At 48.1% G+C, this 22,114-nt stretch overlaps 1 long non-coding RNA gene across 1 annotated transcript; it reads right to left on the reverse strand.

Annotated features, from left to right (window-relative positions):
- Positions 1 to 9,017: 9,017 nt before the first annotated feature.
- On the reverse strand, positions 9,018 to 19,832 carry LOC309605686. Its single transcript, XR_014231502.1, has 3 exons — positions 19,416 to 19,832; positions 11,071 to 11,459; positions 9,018 to 10,282 (listed from the first exon to the last, which is right to left on the reverse strand). It is a non-coding gene; the product is annotated as an uncharacterized lncRNA (long non-coding RNA).
- Between the last annotated feature and the right edge of the window lie 2,282 nt (positions 19,833 to 22,114).

Consider the following 22,114-nt stretch of genomic DNA (forward strand, 5'->3'; position numbering starts at 1 on the left):
GAATAATAGCCAAAACATTCTAGGAGAAGAAAGAGGAGAAGGAGGAAACAGAAGGAAACTGTCCTAGGAGGTGTCAAAATGTATTCAAAAACTACAGTAATTGAGCCTATGATATGAATATTGGGATAGACAAGTTCACCAATGGAACAAAATCTGAAAATTTGATTTATGAGGGTGTTGGCACTGCTGAGCAGTTGGGAAAGGAAGTATCTTCTAATACTCTGTACTAAAACAATTGGCTCTACTTAGGAAAAAACTTGAAATTGGACCCCTATCTTATGCTGAACAAAAAAGCAATTCCTGGTGGAACTGATCCAGTGACTATTTGATGAATTCAATACCTATGTCATGTTTGTAAAGGATAAAATCAGAAAAAGGTGGCACCTCTCCTCTGCTCCATCTGGGAAGGTTTGAGCAGCAGTTGAAGTCTTGGGAGAGAACACGTAGGATGAAAGGAGAGACACTTGGTAAGTCAAACATGAGGACAAGTTTTTCAGCAGACCAGGACCACCTGGCCCCCAGGGTGCTGACCACATATCCCTGAGAAAGGCAGAGGGAGCTGATGGGCAGAAAAAGTGAGAGTTAGGTGGGCCAGAAAAGGAGGTTTCAACCCTAGAGTGGGGGTTAGGACCAAAGCAAGGTGTAATAGTGAGCCATCCTCATGGAGCTTTACCGAGTGGAGTGGTATGGCCATAGAGGTGGCCAGAGAAGACATCCTTGGCAGGAGAATTGCAAGAGGGACAAAGCTGGAGGCCAGGGGTCCAGCCAAGTGAATTTCTGTAGAAAATGTAGACTGTGAAGGGAATTCTAACTTAAACACTAGCTCCTCCCCCTAACTGCTTACATTTGCTCAGAGACCCAACACCAACATTCAGGACCCTGACCCTGTGTGTCACCTGAGTGATGTCATCTACCTGTGTAATCCTCATTGTTCCCCAGTCCATTTCCATGTTGTCATGGGAGGTGAGCTCTCCGTGGCCTTTCTGGGTCCAGGTTTCAACTCATAATGGCACTCACAGGTCCCAGTATTCATGGAACATCCCAGTGTACCAAGAGCCCCTGATAGTTTTTTTGTATGTCTTTGGGTGGGATTCTTGAGTAACAATGATGATAAATAACACCTTTGCATGTTTCATAGGTGTCAGGTATTGATCTGAGTGCTCGGTGTGTATTATCTCATTTAATTTACAATACGGTCCCATGAGGCACATGCATTTGTCATCTGCCTGACAGAAGGGATAACGGGCAGGTGAAGGACAAAAATGTTTCAGTGTCTAACACCAATGAGTAATGAATGTCCAGAATATAGAAACACCTCCCATAAATCACAAGGAAACAGGAGACCAGATGATAAATGGACAGATATTGTAAACTGGCAATTCAAAAAGAGGAAGCCCAAAGGCTTGACAGGTATGGGAAGGGGCTTTCAGACTCACTAAGAGTAAGAGAAATAAAACAGTAATGAGGGGCTTCCCTGGTGGCGCAGTGGTTGAGAATCTGCCTGCTAATGCAGAGGACACGGGTTCGAGCCCTGGTCTGGGAAGATCCCACATGCCGCGGAGCAACTAGGCCCGTGAGCCACAACTACTGAGCCTGCGCGTCTGGAGCCTGTGCTCCGCAACAAGAGAGGCCGCGATAGTGAGAGGCCCACACAACGTGATGAAGAGTGGCCCCCGCTCGCCACAACTGGAGAAAGCCCTCGCACAGAAACGAAGACCCAACACAGCCAAAAATTAGTTAATTAATTAATTTTTTAAAAAAACAAAAAACAGTAATGAGACACCACATTACATCCATCAGAAAAATAACAATTAGGAGGGGAGGGAGACCAAGGGCAGGTGAGAACCCAGGCGAGGGCGGCTCCTGCGAGGCTGGCAGAGGCCCTCTGAGGAGTAACGCAGCCGGGCTCAGGGGACTAGACACACCCCAGGAGCTCTCTCCTGAGCATATGTTCTGGAACATTCTCACTCTGACCCACAAGAAACACATTCAAGGCTGTTTGTTGTTTGTGTAGCAGAGTTGGCAACCTAACTGACCATCTTTAGGGGAATGAATCAGTAGAATGTGATGCATACACACTATGGGTGCAATGCGACAGGGAGAAACAATAAAGTAGTTGTTTGTAGAACAGCTTGTATGAATTTTTTAAATCCACGCAAAATAATTAAGCAGCAGGTTTTCAAGACACCGGACATCGGTCAACGAGGGTCAGTGGTCCCTGTGGGACGGGGAACAAGTGAGCTCAGCTGTAGGACAGCCTCTGCTCACTGCCCAGAGAGAGCTTGCAGGCTGCAGGGCAGGGAGGGTGACCGAGGGGCAGGGCAGGGGTCTCCCTGAGCTGAGGGGACTTGGCCGGGAGTCTGAGGAGGCCGGGGAGGCTGGCATTCGCCGCGGGGAGTTCCTGCAGAGAAGGGACTGCTATCTGCAGAGACTCCCCCTGGAGACTTCAGCTGAATACAGACCAGAGCACACATGGATGAAACTGCTGAGGCAGGAGAGAGCGCCACCTGAAAGAGCTACAGAAATAATACCGTTAGCCCAATGGGGCAGGAATAGTTCCTGTTCCCACTAGTCAGAGTAAAAAGCCACATAACCAACCGGACACCGAGTAGAGTACGCAAAAGGCTTTGCCTTGAAATTGCCGGGGATGAAGTGGGTCGTTTTAAGATGGTAAAGGGATACACTTATCAAGAGGACATAAAAATCCTACATCTAGTTGTAGAGCTTCAGAATTCTTGGAGCAAAACCGGATAGAACTGCGGGGAGAGAGACAAACGCACAACTGTCGCTGGAGATATCAACACCCTCCCCTCCGTATTCAGTGGAACAAATAGAAGCCTCGTAAAGGGATGACGGACCAGGACAGCACCATCAACAGCTTGATCTGACTGACATTTGTAGAAAACTCCATCCAACAACAGCAGAACACACAATTTTAAGTATACACTGAACACTTACCAAGATAGACCATATTCTGGGCCAGAAAATAGTCTAAAATGATTCAAATCATGCAAAGTATATTCTCTGACTGAAACAAAATTAAATTAGAAATCAATAATTCAAAGATATCTGGAAAAGGCACAAAATATTTGGAAACTAAATAACAAACAGCTAAATAACCCACGTATCAAAGAAACCAAAAGGAAAGTTAGACAGCATTTTCAACTGGATGAAGATAAAAATATATTACATTTTGTGGGATGCAGCTAAAGCAGTACATAGGGGAAATCCATGCCTACATTAGAAAATCACTGACATCAGCATTCACCTTTAGACACTAGAAAAAGAAAGGCAAATTAAATTCTAAGTAAGCAGAAAATAAGGAGGAAATAAAAGTCATTGAAGAGGGACTTCCCTGGCAGTCCAGTGGTTAAGACTCTGTGCTTCCACTGCAGGGGGCGCGGGTTCTATCCCTGGTCAGGGAACTAAGATCCCGCATGCCAAGGGGCACAGCCAAAAAAAAAAGTCATTGAAGAAATCAATGACATAGAAAACAGAAAGACCACAGAGAAAATTGGTAAAAGCAAAAGCTCATTTTTTAAAGAAGATCAATAAACCACTAAACAGACTGATCAGGAAGAAAAAAGATAGAAAACATGAATTACCGATACGAGGAATGATGAAGTTGGCATCACTACAGATTCTACAAACATTAGAAGAATAGTAAGGGAATGTTATGAACAACTTCACTTAGGTTAAATGAAATAGAATGAAATAGACAAAGTCCTTGAAAGACACAAATGATCAAAGCTCCCTCATGAAGGACAGTTCTCTGTCTATTAAATTAAAAACCTTTCCACCAAGAAAACTCCAGACTCAAATGGCTTTGCTGGTGAGTTCTACCAAAATTTGAGAAAAAATAACATCAATTCTACACAAATTCTCTTCTAGAGAAGAGGAGAGGAGAAAACACTTTCCAACTCATTCCATGAGTCCAGCATTATGCTAGTACCAAGACCAAACAAAGACATTACAAAAGAGAAAACTGCAAACCAATATCCCTCATGAACCTAGATGCAAAATTCTTAACAAAATTTTTAGCAAACTGAATTCATCAACATATAGGAAGGATAATTTATCATGACAACGTGGTATTTAACTCAGGAGTGCAAGGATGGTTTAACTTCTGAAAATCATTATACGATGCACTCTACCACATTAATAAACTGAAAACAAAAGCAAAAAACAAAAAACAGATGGTTGTCCAAATAAAGGCAGAAAAAGCATTTGACAAACTCCAAACTCCACTCCATATGTTAACTTTCTGCACATGTGAACGGAAGGGAACTCCCTCCATCTGATAGAGGGAATCTACAAAAAAACATGCAGCTGACATATCATACTTAGTGGTGAAAGACTGAATACTTTTCCTAAGACAGGAACAAGACAAGGATGTCTGCGCTCACCACGTCTATTCAGCGTGGAATGGAGGTAGTAGCCAGGGCAATCAGGCAAGAAAAAGAAACCAAGGCATCCCACTAGAAAAATAACAAGGTAAACCATCTTTACTTACAGACAGAATGATCGTTTACGTGAAAAATCCTACAAAATCTACAAAACAGCTACTAGAACTAGTTAGTGCGTTTAGCAAGTTTGCAGCGTTAAAGGAAGTAAACAAAAATCTACTGTGTTCCTATATACTAGCAATACAAACTGAACATTCATAAACTGAAATTAAAAACAATACCATTTACAAAAGCATCCCCAAAATTAAATACTCAGAGATAAATCCAGTTGATTGCTGGTGTTGTTGAGTTCAGCTATGTCCTCACTTGTCTTCTGCCTGCTGGATCTGTCCATTTCTGGTAGAGGGGTGTGAAGTCTCCAACTGTAACAGCGGGTTCATCTGTTTCTCCTTGCAGGTCCATCAGTTTTTGGTTTTTTTTTTTAATATTTATATATTTTTATTTTAGTTATTTTATTTTTGGCTGCGTTGGGTCTTTGTTGCTGCACGCGGGCTTTCTCTAGTTGTGGCGAGCGGGGGCTACTCTTTGTTGCAGTGCGCAGGCTTCTCATTGCGGTGGCTTCTCTTGTTGTGGAGCACGGGCTCTAGGCACGCAGGCTTCAGTAGTTGTGGCACACAGGCTCAGTAGTTGTGGCTCGCGGGCTCTAGAGCGCAGGCTCAGTAGTTGTGGCGCACGGGCTTAGTTGCTGCGCAGCATGTGTGTTGCAACGTGGCTTAGTTGCTTCCTGGACCAAGGCTCGAACCCATGTCCCCTGATTTGGCAGGCAGGTTCTTAACCACTGTGCCACCAGGGAAGCCCGTCCATCAGTTTTTGCCTCGTGTATTTTGATTCTCTGTTGTTTGGTGCACACACATTAAGGAGTATTATGTATTCTTGGAGAATTGATGCTTTATCATTTTCCCTGATAAATTTCCCAGCTCTGAAGTCTGCTCTGCCTGAAATTAATACAGCAACCCCTGCTTTCCCTTGTTTCAGGTCAGCATAGTATGTCTTTCTCCATCCATTTCAGAATGGATCCTTTTCCCTCCCCCTGATGGAAGCACCAGGAATTTTTCTCCAGTGTCTACTGTGCAGACCTGGTGGTGCTCCTGGAGGTGAACCTCACACTTCTGTGGGGGACCCTCTGACCGAGTGCCCCTGGAGTTTTCATCCCTCAGGTTTGTCCACACCGAGCCTTCAGCCATTTATCAATTCCGGTCCAGACTTCCTACCCCTGTGCTGGTTCCCACGCAGACAGCTGCACTGGTAAACCCCGACGCCCTGTGTGCACCTGTCTGTCTCTCCAATCTGGGGGACAGTAGTTTGCCCTGTGACCTCGCTCCTCTATGGATCAAAGAAGAGTTTTTGATTTTTGTTTGTTCAGCTTTTTACTTTTGTTAGGACAGAATGGCAACTTCCAAGCTTCCGACATGTCAGAAGAGAGGGTAGTCTTTTCACAGATAGCGCTGGATAGCCATATACAATTGGGTATCTGCATGCAAAAAAATTAACTTTGATTGGTATCTCACATCTTATAGAAAATTAACTAAGAATGAATCATAGATCCATGGGTAAAATGTAAGAATATAAATCTTCCTGGGGAAAATAGGAGAAAAATCTTTGTAATCTTGAGTTAGGTAAAGATTTCTTGGATACAACAGCAAAAGCCCAATCCATAAGAGAAAAAAATGGGAAATTGTGCTTCATTAAACTTAATAACTTTTGCTCTTCTAAAGACCATTAGAAATAATGGTTAAAGAAATAAAAAGACAAGCCATAGACCAAGAGAAAATATTTGCAAATCATATATCTAGTAAAGGGTTTGTATGAAGAACATGAGAAGAACTTTAAACTCAGTAACAAGAAAATAAACAACCCAATTAAAAATGGGCAAAAGATCTGAATAATTTATGAAAGAAGGTATATAGGGGCAGATAAGCCTGTGAAAAGGTGTTCAACGTATTAGGCATTAGGGAAATGCAAATTAAAATCACAATGAGATGCCACTACACACTATTAAATGGCTAAATTCTAAAATGAAAAAGACTGCCCATGCCCAGAGAACGTGGAAGAACTAAGCCCTAGTGCGCAGCTGGTGGGAAGCAACACGGCGCAGCTACTGCGGGGACAGTCGGGCAGCTTCTCAAAAGGTTTGTTTGCTTGTTGTTGAGTTTCCGCCAAGGTTAAACTTACGCCCACCACGTGATTCCACTCCAGGCTCTTTCCCTAAGAGAGCAAAAGCATGTGTCACATGGAGAATTCTCACAGCAGCTTTATTTGTAATGGTCCCAAACTGGAGAAAACCCAAGTGTGCACCAAAGTGTGGAGAGAGAAACCCTGGAAGGTCCATCCAGCGGGGTACCTCTGGGTGACCTGGGGGCAGGGGCTGTTGGCACACAGGGCAGCAAAGAGGAATCGCAAAATGATTTTGCCCATGTGTATGAGTCCATATATTTAGAATTCTGGGGAGTTCCCTGGCAGTCCAGTGGTTAGGGCTCGGCGCTCTCAGGAGTTCCATTCCTGGTCTGGGAACTAAGGTCCTGCAGCACCGCGGCCAAAAATAAATAAGTAAAATTCTGGAAAATGCAAACTCCTCTGTGAGGACACAAGCGGATGAGTGGGGAGGAGCTGGCAGAGACAGGGTGGAGACAGACAGACAGACAGACAGGAGGGGCATGACAAAGGCACAGGAAGCTTCCGGGGGTGGGTGATACGTCATTATCTTGATTGTGCGATGCTTTCGGGGTCATTTGCAAAAGCCAGAACTTATCAACCAGCACAGTTTAAATACGTGCCATCATTGTACGTGAGCTGGACCTCCACACGTGGTCTAAAGAAGTGCAAACAACACACGTTTCACAAAGATGCGTGCACAGGAAAGTGTGTGTTCCACACACTCTGCCTCAGGCGAGAGAAGGCTGACCGGCTCCACTCTGCACCTGCGGCCCAGAGAGGTTACAGAGCAGAGCACCGCAGACCCACCGCAGGGACCACAGTGCCCACACCAGCAGGGAAGGGAGCTTGGGGCTGGGCAGGCTGTTTAATCTCTTACAAAGACACAAAGATCTACAGTGATGTCAGCCCTGGTCACTGGGATTTGGTCATGCCAGCCTCTGTGTTTTTCTGCCACTTCACTGAAAAGGGGAGACAGGTGGGTTCTGACCTGGGCTCTGTACCACTGGCTGCATGACCCGGTGCCAATCTTTAGACCTTGATTTTTCACCCGTGAAAATGAGAGAACACCCATCCCATGGGGTTTTCTCCACAAACGTCAAATGTGGTCATTTTTGCAGAGCGTCCTGGGGACCCTGGCTCAGGGTCAGGAAATGTGGGCTTTGTGTTATCATGAAACTGATGGGGAAAACCAGCACCCACCACGTGACCAGAGGACCCAGGATGCGGGGCCTCACCCTCCCTCTGTGAGCAGACGTACACGTGGATCATCAAGTGTCCGTCAGAGCATCTTCGTTCTGGCCGGTCGGCACCCTTGGGGGCATGTTTGGGGTCATCTGACTTGGAATATGGCCAGGGGTTCATCCTCTCCCCGTCCTGCGGGCCCAAGTCTGAATCGAGGTGTCCCAGTGTCGCGCTCCTTCCCTCTGGCTCCAGGGGAGGGTCCTTCCTGCCTCTGCCAGCTGCTGGGGGCCCCACGCATCTCTGGGCTTATGGCCGCGTCACCCCAACCTCTGCCTGGTCTTCACGGGCCTCCTCCTCGCTCTGTCTCTTCTCTCATCAGGGCACCTGTCATTGGATTTAGGGCCACCCTGGTAACCCAGGATGACCTCATCTCGAGACCTTTAGCTTGATCACAGCTGCAAAGACCCTTTTCCCAAAAAAGGTCACCTCAGGTTCTGGGGGTTCAGATGTGGACTGTATTTGGGGCCACCAATTATGCCTCCCAGGGGTGGGAGACCGTGGCCCTGCCCATCCCAAGTCCTCAGGTCAGGATTTCTGACACCGGGGCCAGCACGTTTGCCTCAAGGTCCTCCTTCTGAGCCTGACCTACTCCCTCCCACCCCAAACACACATACACACGTGCGCACACACTCCACACACACGTTTTTCCCTCGGAAAAGTCACACTGCCACGTTAAGTACACTCTGTTCAGTCTCGCTGGACAGGGAGCCCCGCAGCCCCCCTGGGTCACGTGAGCCCTGACCTCTGCCCCTCTGCCCTTGTTGACCTGCAGGGTCACACCTATGGGTGCTCCCTCACCTCACACACGCCCTGTTCTGTGCTCCCTGAGTCCTGTGACCTTGGCTGGGACACAGGAGGGGTGACGCAGGAGGGCAGGGTGTCCCGAGTCGGGGTGACACTGGGTTCGTGTGGGGGGGATGCCCGGGGTGGGGTACCCATGCCCACAAGGTGTGGAGACAGAGGCTGCTCAGGCCAAACCCCAGGGGTGGGGGGACGTCAGCTTGGGGACCTGAGAGGCTGACACTGAGTGACATCTGTCACGGGACTTAAGACACTGGGCTCCCAGGAAGGAAGCACAGAGCAGAGCCCAGGGAGCAGACGGTCATCTCTGTGTCCCTGTTGCCCTGGGAGAGCCTGGGCCACGGGGAGGGCGGCCCCAGCAGCCGGCAAGCACACGGGCCTGGCAGAGCTCAGACGCCTGCTCCAAGGAGGATACCCCCCCCTCGGCGTTCACATCCCGGGGTGCAACTACGCTCACCCCGTCCCGCCACCCCCAAAGGTCCTGCCCCGTTGCAGCACCGATTCCAAGTCCAAGAGCTCATCACATCTCTGCTAAAGCAGGTGTGGGGGTTACTGAGCGCATGAATCATGCCGGGGCAAGGTTCCTGAGACAAGGAGCAACTGCCACTCCGCCGGAGTGACACCTCACAGCCCTCGGTTCACCTCTGGAATTTGTAAGAGGCTGTTTCAGAGCAAAACTAGGATAAACAAGATGTGGTCCATCCACACAATGCAACATTACTCGGCCTTAACAAGGAAGGAAATCCTGACACAGGCTACAACATGGATGAACCTTGGGGACATTATGCTCAGAGAAATTAGCCAGACACAGAAGGACAAATCCTGTGTGATTCCACTCACGTGAGGTCTCCAGAGTCATCACATCCAGAGAGACAGGAAGTAGACAGTGGGTGCCCAGGGGTGGGGGAGGGGAGGGGAGTGAGTGTTTAACGGGGGCAGAGTGTCAGGGGGGAAGATGGGAAGTTCTGGAGATGATGGTGTGATGGTATCACAATGCGAGTGCTCTTAATGACAATGTACCCTTAAAAATGTTAAATTTTATGTGTATTTTATCACACTGGGGAAAAGAAGAAGAGAAAACAAGAAACACAGCAGTGGGGACCTCTCACTCAGACACAGCCCCACCCTGTGCCCTGGTGTTGTGGGTAGGTTTTGCATCGAAGAAGCCCTTGGCCTCAGAGCCCACGGGAGGGGGCCAGGGTCCCGCCGCTGCCACGCGTGGGTGCCAGTCGGGCATGGGTGAAGATCCACTATTTGCTCGCATTCAATCACCTGCAGGCCCTCTGGTTCCATAGAAGGGACGAAGGCACTTTAACACTCCCCCAGGTGCTGTTTCAGGGGCACTCAGGTGACCCGTGCTTCGTGCTGGAGGGTCTTGCAGCTGGCGGGGGGTCAGCACGGGAGAGGTTTCCTGGGCATAAAATCAAGATTCCAGTGGGTCCTTCAGGACGGTGACGTGTTCCAGGGAAGAATGGCTCTTGTCTTGTGTCCTTCCTCTCTGATCGTCAGGAACAGAGCTGCTGTGAGAGGGGACGGGAGGCGGTGACCAGCGACCTGGAGAAGGCTGCCCAGGCCAGGAGATGGCCACACCCGGGGCAGGACGGGCCCGACGTCACCCCCTGGAAGCGATTCCAAGAGACAAGCGGCAACCTGCTGTCTGCTAAGGGGGCTTTGGCCAAAGACGCTCTTTTCAGGCGCGGGTCCAGCCTCCCCACACACCTAGCCCAGGCGATGCGGCACGCCACCTGCAGCTGCAGCATCTCAGTGCACGGCCACTGCTCACGGGGTGTCCGCGAGGTGTCCCTGCCAGGGCCAGCACAGGGCCCGGAGGCCCTCCGGCCGACACGGGCTCGCACGTTTTGGCCCTCGGGATTCCATGGGGCTTCACTGCTTTTGTACCAAATATCTTAAGTCATGGCCTGATGTTAGGCCCTAACCCAACCCTAACCCTACCCCTAACCCCTGAATGTGTCCCTGCAAATTCATACGCTGGAGTCCTAACCCCAGGAACTCAGAATGTGACTGTATTTGGAGATGGGGTCTTTAAAGGAGTGATTAAGGTAAAATGAGGCCATTATGGGTGGCCCTAATCCCATAGGACTGGGAAGAAGAGGAGATCAGGACACAGACACACACAGAGGGACGACCCTGTGAGGACACAGGGAGGAGACAGCCGTCTACACACTGAGGGGAGAGGCCTCAGGAGGACCAGCCCTGCCCACACCTGGATCTCGGATTCCAGCCTCCCGGACTGGAGACAGTGAGTGTCTGCGGTTTAAGCCCCCCTGGTCTGTGGGACTTTGTTAGGGCGGCTCCAGGAAACTCACACCCGGTATTATTCTTGATCACAGGTTATTTCTGTGTCCTGGTTGCTTGGGCACTGACACGGCCCAGGGAAATGACCCACCTCTGCCGCATCTTTCCACCTGGAATCTGGAGAGCGTGGTCCAGTGAGGCTCTGGTCCCCAAGAGTCTGGCTGCTGCTTCTCGGACTCTGTGTATCACCAGGAAGTCACATTCTGGCGTGGAACACGGGCTTCTCTTCTCCATCCAGGAAGCAGCACTATGGTGCTCTATGCTCAGGATGTTTCATCGTTCAGTCCAACACAAACTCCGTCTGGCAGGCGACTCTGGAGGCCCAGCTGAAGCTGCTCGGGGCGAGGTCTGTGGAGAGAGTGACACCGCCCTTCAGGGTGTCTTATCCTGCTCCCAGTTTCAGGACCTCCCCGGGATCCAGAGGCACAGAGAGGGTCCCTCACCTCCTTCATGGTCAGTGTGCCAGCACCTGCATCTTCTCTACGGAAAAAAAAAAAATGACCTACGTCATTCCAGGAACAGGTCGAAGCCCAGACCGCACTCAGGGGAGTCCTCAGGCCCAGGGCTGGCACCCAGGAGGCACGTGTCCTTAATGGATGCCCAGGTGGGCGAGAGCTGAGTAAGGACACAAGGGGGCACCCAGCTTACAGCTTGCAGAAAGTGAGGTTTCACAAAAGAAGCCACTTTTCACATGCCTACCCGTAACCACACCAGGGCACACGTCTTCCTTCTAGGCACTAGCCACAGGAGAGCAGAATTCAGGCTGGGGTCAAAGAGAAGGCCAGCGGGGTAAGAGATTACAAACATGACCTTTAAAACATGCACAATAAAGATTTTCTGCTGTGACGGACACCAAACACAGAGGAACGGGTATGTCTCTCACAGCCCTGGCGGGTCTTTCTGCGGCCCTGCCAACCCAGGGCGTTGCCCCCCCCAGTGCAGTGCGGTGGGGGTGTGTCTGGCCACCACTGGTCAGTCTCGCCAGGAAAAAGTAGTGGCCAGAGCACTTCTCCCTTCAGGGCTGGTCAGAACCCACCCCTTCATCAGCACTTGGCCACTCTCTTTAGATAGAGAACAGAGTCCCTGGGAAGGTCTTTCCTAACTAGTTAATTAAAGGAAGAGGGAAGGAGAGATTCTGGCGGTTAGCAACCCTTCTTCAGTATTTGTCGTCGTGGCTCTTGGTCCCACCAGACCCCAGTCTTCCCCTCCTCCCACATACCCCGCTCCCGCCCACATCACCCTGCTGCACTGGGTCAGCCCAGCCTCCCTGGCTCCGCCCGCCAGGCCCTCCAGCCTGGGCTTGCTTCCCTTCCCTCCCCTTCCCCCCTTCCCCCAGCTTTGTTGAGATATAACCCACCCATTTAGAGCCTACAATCCAATGGCTTTTAGCGTACCCACAGAGTGGTGCATCCATCACCACCATCCACTTTAGAGCACATCCACCACCCCCAAGAAGCCCTGCACCCTTAGCGCTCATAGCCCACTCCCTCCCCTGCCCCCAGCCCCTGGCAACCACGAATCTCCTTTATGTCTCCGAGATTTGCCTATTCTGGACATTTCATATAAATGGAACCATACGGTTTGTGACATTTTGTCTCTGTTTCTTTTTTCCACTGAGCATAGTGTCCCCAAGTTTCATCCATGTGGTAGCCTGTGTCCGAATCTCCTTCCTTTTTAAGGACGAAGAATATTTCACGGTACACACAGACCACATTTTGCTTATCGGTCCATCTATCGGTGGACACCTGGGTTGTTGCTGCCTCTTGGCTGTTGTGAATGACGCTGCTGTGAACACAGGTGTGCAAGTACCTGACTGAGAGCCTGCTTTCATCTCTGCTTCATGCTTCTTTATGGCCAAACAACATTCCACTGTGTGGATACAGCATTTTGTTTATTGACTCATCAGATGCTGGGCATTTGGGCTGTTTCCATTTGTTGCTGTTACGAATAACGTTGCTGTGAATATTACAAGTTTTGTGTGGACATATTTTCGTTTCTCTTGGGTATTCCAATGTGTGTTTTTTTCCACACCCCCAAGTGATTCTCCTGTGAGACGCTACCTGGGTGTCTCACAAATTTAATTCAATTCTGACACTACCTGCCTAGCGTTAGCATCAGACCCCACAGGTAAAGGGCTCAGTCTCACATCTCCACCTTAAGATGCCAATCCCAAATCCAGGTTGTCACCTGTGCTTCTGACCGACTGGGTACAGGTTGGACGTTCCTAAGACCCCCTCTTGGGGTTTGATTTGCTAGAGTGGCTCACAGAACTCAGAGAAACATTTTACTCACTAGATCATCAGTTTATTATAAAAGGAAGTAACTCAGGCAGAAGAGATGCCTGGGGCAATGTGTGGGGAAAGGGTCAGGAGCTCTCATGCCGTCTCCAGGTGTGCAGTCTCCCAGACCTCCGTGTGTTCACAGCCCGGTCCTTTTCAGTGCTTTGGAGCCTTCATTACCTGATTGATTAAATCACTGGCCACTGGTGATTGAACTGAACCCCCAGCCCCCTCCCCTCCTCAGAGGTCTGGGGGATGGAATGAGAGTGACGGCCCTCTAATCACACCATTGTTCCCCCTGGTGACCTGCCTTTTGTCAAGGGCAAATACAAATCTTAAAAGTGTTCTCCACAGATAATAAAAGACTTTAGCCATCTGAGTGAGTAGACTTAATTTATTCCAACTGTTATTTATAAACTAGTGAGTTTTGTATTGTACATGATTCATGATGAAAGTTTTAAAATGGAAACTATGAGATCTGTCTGTGTCTGTCTGGGTGACTGTGTGAATGTCTATGTCTGTACTTATGGATATGGTATGTTTCTATCTCTGGAGGGTATTGCCAGACTTAACTTGTCAAAGAGCTCTATGTAATTGACTTAAAGAAAATTAAGTGCTTATATAAATTTTTAGAAATATAATAGAAACTAACCCAAATGAATTTCAGGTTCATGTGATCTGGGAAATTTTCAGTATTAAATTAATATTTGTTATTAAAACTAGTTTAAGTTTGTTGGTTAGTTAATATAGACATTTCTTCAGCGTCAACATTAAGTATAATACTTTTATTGTATCAATACCTAGGTTTACTAAAAGTCAAATAGTTCATGTTATCTTTGTTATAAAATTTGTCAGCCAAAAAAAAAAAAAGTTGGTATGATGATATCTTCATAAGTGAATTAAATGTAAATGAGATAAGAGTTGTTAGGTGAACTCTTTCATTATGTTTTATGATACTTAAAAATATTTTCTCCATTCTTTTTGGTAACTGGAAACTTTAGAGTTTTGTTAAGTAAAATGATGGAAATTTATTAAATATCTAGATCATTCCCCCCAAAATAAGATGCTGAAATATTAATTACTGAACATAGGCTTCCTTTTACAGAGAAACTAAAGATATTTGGGGCTATTAGTAAATATATTTGGTGCCACCCTGAGTAATTACCTGTGAGAAAGTACATGTTTCTAGAAATTGTAAAAAGTATTTATAAATTTGCCAGTCTACAGAATGCTAATGTAAAAGACAGTCCATAATTGCCTACTTCTTAATTTTTACTAGAAATTAAGGTTTCTAAGGGTTAAAATTCTAATTAATATATGTAATTAAAACTACCAAAATTAATAAGAAAAACATCTTCACATGCAAGGCAATTTGTTTTAAAAAGTCTAAGGAATGGAAATGCATTTTGTTAAGGGAAAAAAAGTGACTTTGTCCTAAAGCTGGTAATTTCTAAATGGGAAAGAAAACAGGGGACAAACAATATGGATATAGGAAGTTATAGAAGGTTTGTAAACAAAATGAAACAAAAGAGGGAACGTTTAGAAAGGAATTTTATGTGTGGCTAACATTGGAATGAATTCAATTAAGTAAATGATTTTTAATATCAAAAGCAAGCTGGTACAAAATTAAACTTGTTTTCTCTGTTGAAAGGAAAAGTTTTCTTAGATTATTGGTCTGATCTTAATGAGAAATTGTAGACAAAGGTTTTCTTTATTTTTAATGTAATCTGTCTAGAAAAACAAAGATTCTATATTGTATAGCTCAGGCTTTTTACAATATATATAACTGTTTATATTTGCCTGTGAAGTCTTTAATTGTTATTTTGGTTAAACGGATCACTAAGCACTGCTTCACAGTTACCTATGATCCTATTTGACCAAGTGTTTTTTTTAAAAACTTTTGGTATTTGTTGCAAAATTCCCCGAATCAAATTCTAAATGAAGTCTTTTTGACTTAGAATTAACTTTGAGGTATGAGATGTTTCAGAGGGCCCCTGAAATAACTCAAAGATTTGTTCTCTCTCCTTATAAAAAGGAGATGTTAAACGAATTAGGCTTATTTGATATATTAAATTACACGGGAAGCATTGTCAAATAAGAAGTAATACTAAGCCTCCTTTATGTTGTGTCTGTGTAGGTATATGTTAAATATGTTTCTGAAACTATGTGAAATATCTGGAAATCTGGTATATCCTGGTATAATGTCATCAGTCATAATTCTAGTTATTATCTTAAAATGCTGTATGTCAGTGAAATAACCTAATTTCCTTGTCAATTGCACTGTGATCAGGTCTTTAACCAGCCATTTTAAGTCTTTTTTCATTTCTACACATTGCTTTACTCTGGTCTTTATAAATGTTTCCTCTTCAGAGAGATTCATGGAAAGGGCTCTGACACTTTCTCTAGACTACAGGTTTCTGATAAACTTTTAGATCATACCATTCAACTGGGTAAGAATTTACAGAACTCTACTGAAGAAACTGATGGCTTCATAAAACTACTAACAAAAGGTCAAGATCAAGAATTAATTCCATGGAACTGAATGAACTGGTGAGGAGGATTATCATTTTTATGACTTTTTGTTTTAAACATTGCAGGTCCTTTTATGTTTTGCTTTTCCAGATTTAAGAAAACCTTTCCTCTCAAGCTATCTAGGACTTGCAGCAATTTGATAAAGTATACCTTTGTAGACAAAGATGAAATATCTATCTTTTCTCCCTACCTGATCCCTCCAGAATTTGGAAACTCTGAGTGGGTATTCTTGTTTCCATGGCAATATAATTATTTGCATAATTTCAATAAGACTCTGTTCTCCTTATAACAGGACATAATTGGAAACATTGGTTCTTTTACCAAGGCTTTGACTGGAATGTCATATTTGAGAGGGACATGCATAGTCTCAGACCAGAAAGCTTTAAGGAACTAAGCTTGACTTTATGGAGCCAAAAGCCCATTGGGAAAACAGCCTGGGACCTTGCTTACAGGGTTCCCAGCAGCCTAAACATGTGAGTAAGGAAAGTCACTTCCTGGCAGGTGCATAAACCTCAAGATATTTTGGGGACCTGGAGAAAAGAGGAATGTAACCAAATCTGTAGGTATTGCAGGCGAAACCTGATGTCAAGTTCTTGCTTGGCTTTCCTGGCCTCGAGAGGACTTTAAAAGTTCAGTCTGGGGGCTTCCCTGGTGGCGCAGTGGTTAAGAATCTGCCTGCCAATGCAGGGGACACAGGCTCGAGCCCTGCTCCGGGAAGATCCCACATGCCGCAGAGCAACTAAGCCCATGCACCACAACTACTGAGCCTGCGCTCTAGAGCCTGCGAGCCACAACTGCTGCGCCCACGTGCCACAACTACTGAAGCCCACATGCCTAGAGCCCTGTGCTCTGCAACAAGAGAAGCCACTGCAATGAGAAGCCACCACAATGAGAAGCCTGCGCACCGCAATGAAGAGTAGCCCCCGCTCGCCGCAACTAGAGAAAAGCCCGCGCCCAGCAACAAAGACCCAACGCAGCCAAAAATATAAATAAATAAATAAATAAATAAATAAATAAATAAATAAATAAATAAAAGTTCAGTCTGAGGGGTTTCCCTGGTGGCGCAATGGTTAAGAATCTGCCTGCCAACACAGGGGACACGGGTTCGATCCCTCGGCCAGGAAGATCCCACATGCCGTGGACCAACTAAGCCCGTGCGCCACAACTACGGAGCCTGCGCTCTACAGCCCGCGTGCATAGAGCCTGTGCTTCACAACAAGAGAAGCCACCGCAATGAGAAGCCTGTGCACCGCAACGTAGAGTAGCCCCTGCTCGCCGCAACTAGAGAAAGCCCAAGTGCAGCAGAGAAGACCCAACACAGCCAAAAATAAACAAATAAATAAATTTTTTTTTAAAGTTCAATCTGAGATTCTTTATGAAAAGTTCCAGCAAAGCCAATTTAAATGATCATAAAAATATGAACCATTGTTATTCTTGTTCCACTTATGTAAATAATTGGGTTCAGTTTATTGAAATCAGACTTATTTTGCAAAAAAATTAATTTGGCTAACTTTGGTAGAAATGAGGGTAATTTTAGAGAGAAAAGTTATGTTTCAGTAATACTTTTGTGTATATCAGGTTCTAGTGCTGTTAAATTGCCTTTGAGGTTTTGGTATTTACCCGTAATCTGGACTAGATCCTGAATTCTCCTAGTTCCCTCTAATATCTGGCTATGACTCCAAACTAACATTTCCAGTTTTCCTCCCATCCCTTTGACTTGGAAATGTTTAGAACTAAAAATGCCCTTTTCCCAAAGTCATGCAAGCTAACATCAAACAACTTGATATAAACTTCAGAGAAATCACCATAACAGCTCATGTACAGACAATCTTCACACCTGCTGTTGTATGAGCCACTCAGAAAGTTTACCTAAACCCTTGATGACATGATCAGAGACATTTCACACTGCAAAAGATGCTCTGACCCTGACATCGAGAAACCTTCAGCAGGCTCCCCTCTGGACTTAGTGCCTTATTGTGACCCGATTGCAACTCATTATACTAATCGTTGTTCTACTCTGTTCTCTCTTTGTTGTATTTAAAGTGTTTGTGTTTTGTGTCTCTCTCTGCTGTACTGTGATGCCCTCCACAGAAGTGATGACAGTTTGATGTCAGGATGACTGACCATTCCTGTAAGATTCCTCCTGATAATCCACTTTGAGCTCATTTTTCTGTGTGGTGTGAGGGACCTGCCCCTAGGAGTGATTCCTGATTCCTCTGCCTGCAAGCCCCTCTCCACCACCTGCTACCTGGAAAACTCCTATGTGTACATCAAGACCCTGCCCTGTCATTAACATATATACACCACCAAATGTAAAATAGGTAGCTAGTGGGAAGCAGCCGCATAGCACAGGGAGATCAGCTCCATGCTTTGTGACCACCTAGAGGGGTGGGATAGGGAGGGTGGGAGGGAGACGCAAGAGGGAGGGGATATGGGGATATATGTATACGTATAGCTGATTCACTTTGTTATACAGCAGAAACTAACACAACATTGTAAAGCAATTACACTCCAATAAAGATGTTAAAAAAAAAAACCCCAAAATCCCTGCCCCATGTCGCCTCCTGTGTTAAGGCTGTCGCCACACTCCTGGGCAGCTTTAACTGCTCCCTGGGATGTGGGCTCACAGCCAGTCCTGCGCTGAAGCTGGTCATCTCTGAGCCACACCCTTAGGTGCACAGGAGGTGTTGCTGATATTCATGCAGCCAACATTTACGCCAACATTCACCGAGCAGGGCCTACGGCAGGGACTTTGCAATCCCCCCACTCTTTGCAAGAGCCACACAGCCCCATACAAAGGATACAAGTGGGGAAACTTGGCTCAGGGACATAAGCACCTTTCCCAAGTCCACACAAGTAGTGAATGGATGGATAGATGAACAGATGAATTGTTTGTAAAGAGATGGATTCTACGTGATGAGACTAAATTGAAGGCCAAAACTCTCTCTTTGAGCCCCTGAGAGTATCTTAGAGGTGTGCCCTAAGAAACACAAAAATCAGATACCCAGTGTAGGGGATGTCAACGGATAAAACAGCTGCATTGGAGAGCAACCTCGTGGGCTTTCAAGAGAATCTGCTAAAACCCAGAATTCCTATAACTAGCAGCTCTTGCAAGACATTGGGTGTTAATTTTCCAAGTGCTATCTAATTTAGAGATGTTTGGAGTGGAAGTTCCATACAACACGATCTCTGGGAACAAAACTCCATTGTAACAAAGCCTGGTCTTTGTTTTTAATACGTGTCCTAATACATCTTCAAGATGGAGCGAACCTGCTGGCCAGTTTTCTCCAGGTGGTCCCTGCCTGGTTGTAAGCGAACAGGTCAGCCCAGCGAGGGGCTGGTCTTGCGGGTGCCGGCCTCCCTCCCCGCTCCCCTCTCCCTGTGCCACCCAGCTTCAGCCCTGCAGGCCCGGCCGGGGCCAGCGCTGGGTCAAGGCCACTGCACCGTCCCCCGCCATCCAAACCCCCACGCAGATCCAGCCCCACGCGCCCTCTCCCTACCCCACCCCCACTCACCCAGCCCCGCCCCACTCCTTCCCGTGCCTTCTTACGGCAGCCGCCCCCCACCTCGGCCCCGCCCAGGGAGCGCTCGGAGGCGCATCTCTACAGGAACCGCCAGTCCTTACTTTCACTCTGGACGGAGCTCGGAAACACACGCCCTACTCGTGACTCCGCGGCCTCCGCAGCAGCCAGTTCGCGGGCCGGGGAGGTGACCGCTGATGCCCAGGAGGTCGGAAGCACGGCCGTCCTTAAACGTTAATGTGTATTAGCTTACAGTCAAATAACCTGCTGTAAAGCCGGAACCACCGCTTCCTAATCATCTGCCGGCCCCTCGCTGCTCCGCGTGGGGCGCGCCCGCGTGGGCCGCAGAAGCTGCCGCGCACCTCCGCCAACTCCGGCTCGGAGCCCACGTGGGAGGACTTAGCGAGAAAATCCGCCAAGGCCACGCCTCAGGCCTCGACTCCCGTTCTGCTGATGGTGTCGCCTTCAGGAGGCGGTAGAGAGTGTTCATAATGCAGATCAAACCCTGATGGAAAGTTTCTTCCTCCAGCGGAGGACGGCCCCGGGGAGAAGGGGGGGGGGACAGGTTCCCGCCTCGCGACACCGTGACCCTGCTCCTGGGGGCGATCCCTGCTGGACGGAGCTGTGCCCAGTGCAGGCTCCAAGTCAGGTGGTCCACTAGGACCTTCTATCTCACGCTCACCAAGCCAGCACCTTGCAGGGGCCTCGGTGTGCCGGGCCCAGACCCCCAGGCCCAGGGAGGGCGGTGTTCTCCTTATTGATGACGACGACGATGATGATGACACAGACCCCGAGCTGACCGTATGAGCAGGACGGCTCCGTTGCTCCGTGGTTTGGTGTAAGCGCCTCGCTGTCTCCATCTCTGCACCTGCCCCAGTGTTGGCGCTTGTCTGTCTCCCCTGAGCCGGAGCCGGGACGCCCGCAGAGCCCGGAGTTCTGGGGGCCCCCCGGGCCCTGCCCTCCGCTGCTGTCATTCCCCCCGTTTCCCTTCACAGGCAGGTTTTCTTTCGTGTCCCCACTGGTGGGCTCGCCTCCCTCCCAGGCATGGTTTTTATTCCATTTCATCTTCACTTGAGAAATGTCGTTAGAAAGAACTTGGGGGAGAGATTCTCAACTCCTGCGTCCTCTGTTCCCGGGTCTCCGCCGCCCCCTGGCGGCTCCCTCGGACGCAGCACCCGGAGCCAGCGGCCCTGGGGACACGGCCCCCTGTGCGGGGAGGCGGGGTGGCCGCAGGAGGACAGCGGCCGGTTACGAGGATGAAAAAAAGCTGGGGGTGAGGAGGAGCCACACTGCCGTCGGTTCAGCTTATAGGGCGTCAAGGTCCCCCCACGTCCTCCCATCCCCTCACCACGGCGGGCCTCTTCCCGTTGCTCTGGGTCTGGAAGCCTCCCTCTGCGCCCCGCCCCGCGTCAACCCCCCTCTCTCCTTCCGCCCTCTCTCTTCTCTTTGTCTCTCTGTCTCTGTTTGTCTCCCTGTCTCTTCTCTCTGTCTCTGTGTCTCCCAGTCTCTGTGTCTCTCTCCTCCCAGGGTTCTCCTTCCTCAGAGAACATTTTCCTTCTCCTTCCGCTTGCTGTGGTTGGTCTTCCTGCGTCTCTTTTGTCCCGTGCTGGCGGCTCCCTTCCCAGGAACTCACCCACGGCCGCAGGCTCCAGCCTTTCCCCTGCACAGGTCCTCCTCCTCCGTCTGCCCTGGTCCCCCTGCGACCCCCCCTCAGTCCCTGGGCCCCATCTTCACAGTGTGTCCCAGGCTGGCGATTGTCCATGTGGCTGGAGCTGTCCCCAGCACTGAGACCCCCTCCGTGACCACTGGCCCTGCGGCCCTCAGGGGCATCTGGGCCAGCAGTGGACGGCCATCTGGAAGGCTGGACCGTTGCCAGCTGCTCGGCCACCAACAGGAAATTGTTTCCTTTTCAGAGCATCTGTGGAAACTCACACAACATCCCTGAAAGGACAGAACCATCTCACCGTGGGTTCTGTGCTGCTCCTTGCCAGCGCAGTTTCGGTGCCTGTCACCGATCTTTCACTGGGTGTCATCGGGCGTCCCCTGCTCCTGGCATCGGGGACACAGAGGAGAAGGGGCCGAGCCCTGCAGCCTCGGGGCCGACGTGTGCACGTGTGTGAGCGTGTGTGTGCATCTGTGTGAGTGTGTGTACGGGCGTGTACATTTGTGCTGTGGGTGTATAGTTGTACCTATGAATGTGTGGTGTATCTGTGTGCATGTGCACACACGTGTGTACCTGTGGGTTTTATGTGGGCGTTTCAAACCCAGCATAAGAGCGGCTTCTCTTGCTTCCGAGGAGGGCAGAGATGCTGACTGACTGCACCTAAAGAGGGTGATGGGCACCCCACCCCGGGTGCGTAAGGGAATCCAAAAACCATAATAAGCAGACCAAACGTGTGTGTGTGATCACCACTGCGCTCTGACCCTCCTAAACAATGTCGGTAACATGTCCCCCCGGAACGGCAGCTCCTCTGTAACCCCGACAGGAGACTGATTCCCGGTATCAACAGAAAAATATCTTCCAACCTATGTTAAGATTTTATAGCTAATCAACAAGGACCTACTGTACAGCACTGGGAACTAGATCTACTCAGTATTCAGTAATAAACTATATGGGAAAAGAACCTGAAAAAGAATGAGTGTATGTATCAATGAATCACTTTGCTGTACACCTAAAACTAACACAACGTTGTAAATCAACTCTAATACAAAATAAAATTTAAAAATAAAATAAATTAAATTAAAAATAGGTTTGAAAGGTAGCCACCAGGAGAACAGAAATTGGATGGAGAACTTCCAAACC

Source organism: Balaenoptera borealis (genome assembly GCF_965194805.1).
Source record: "Balaenoptera borealis genome assembly, chromosome: 11".
NCBI classification, from domain to species: Eukaryota; Metazoa; Chordata; class Mammalia; order Artiodactyla; family Balaenopteridae; genus Balaenoptera; species Balaenoptera borealis.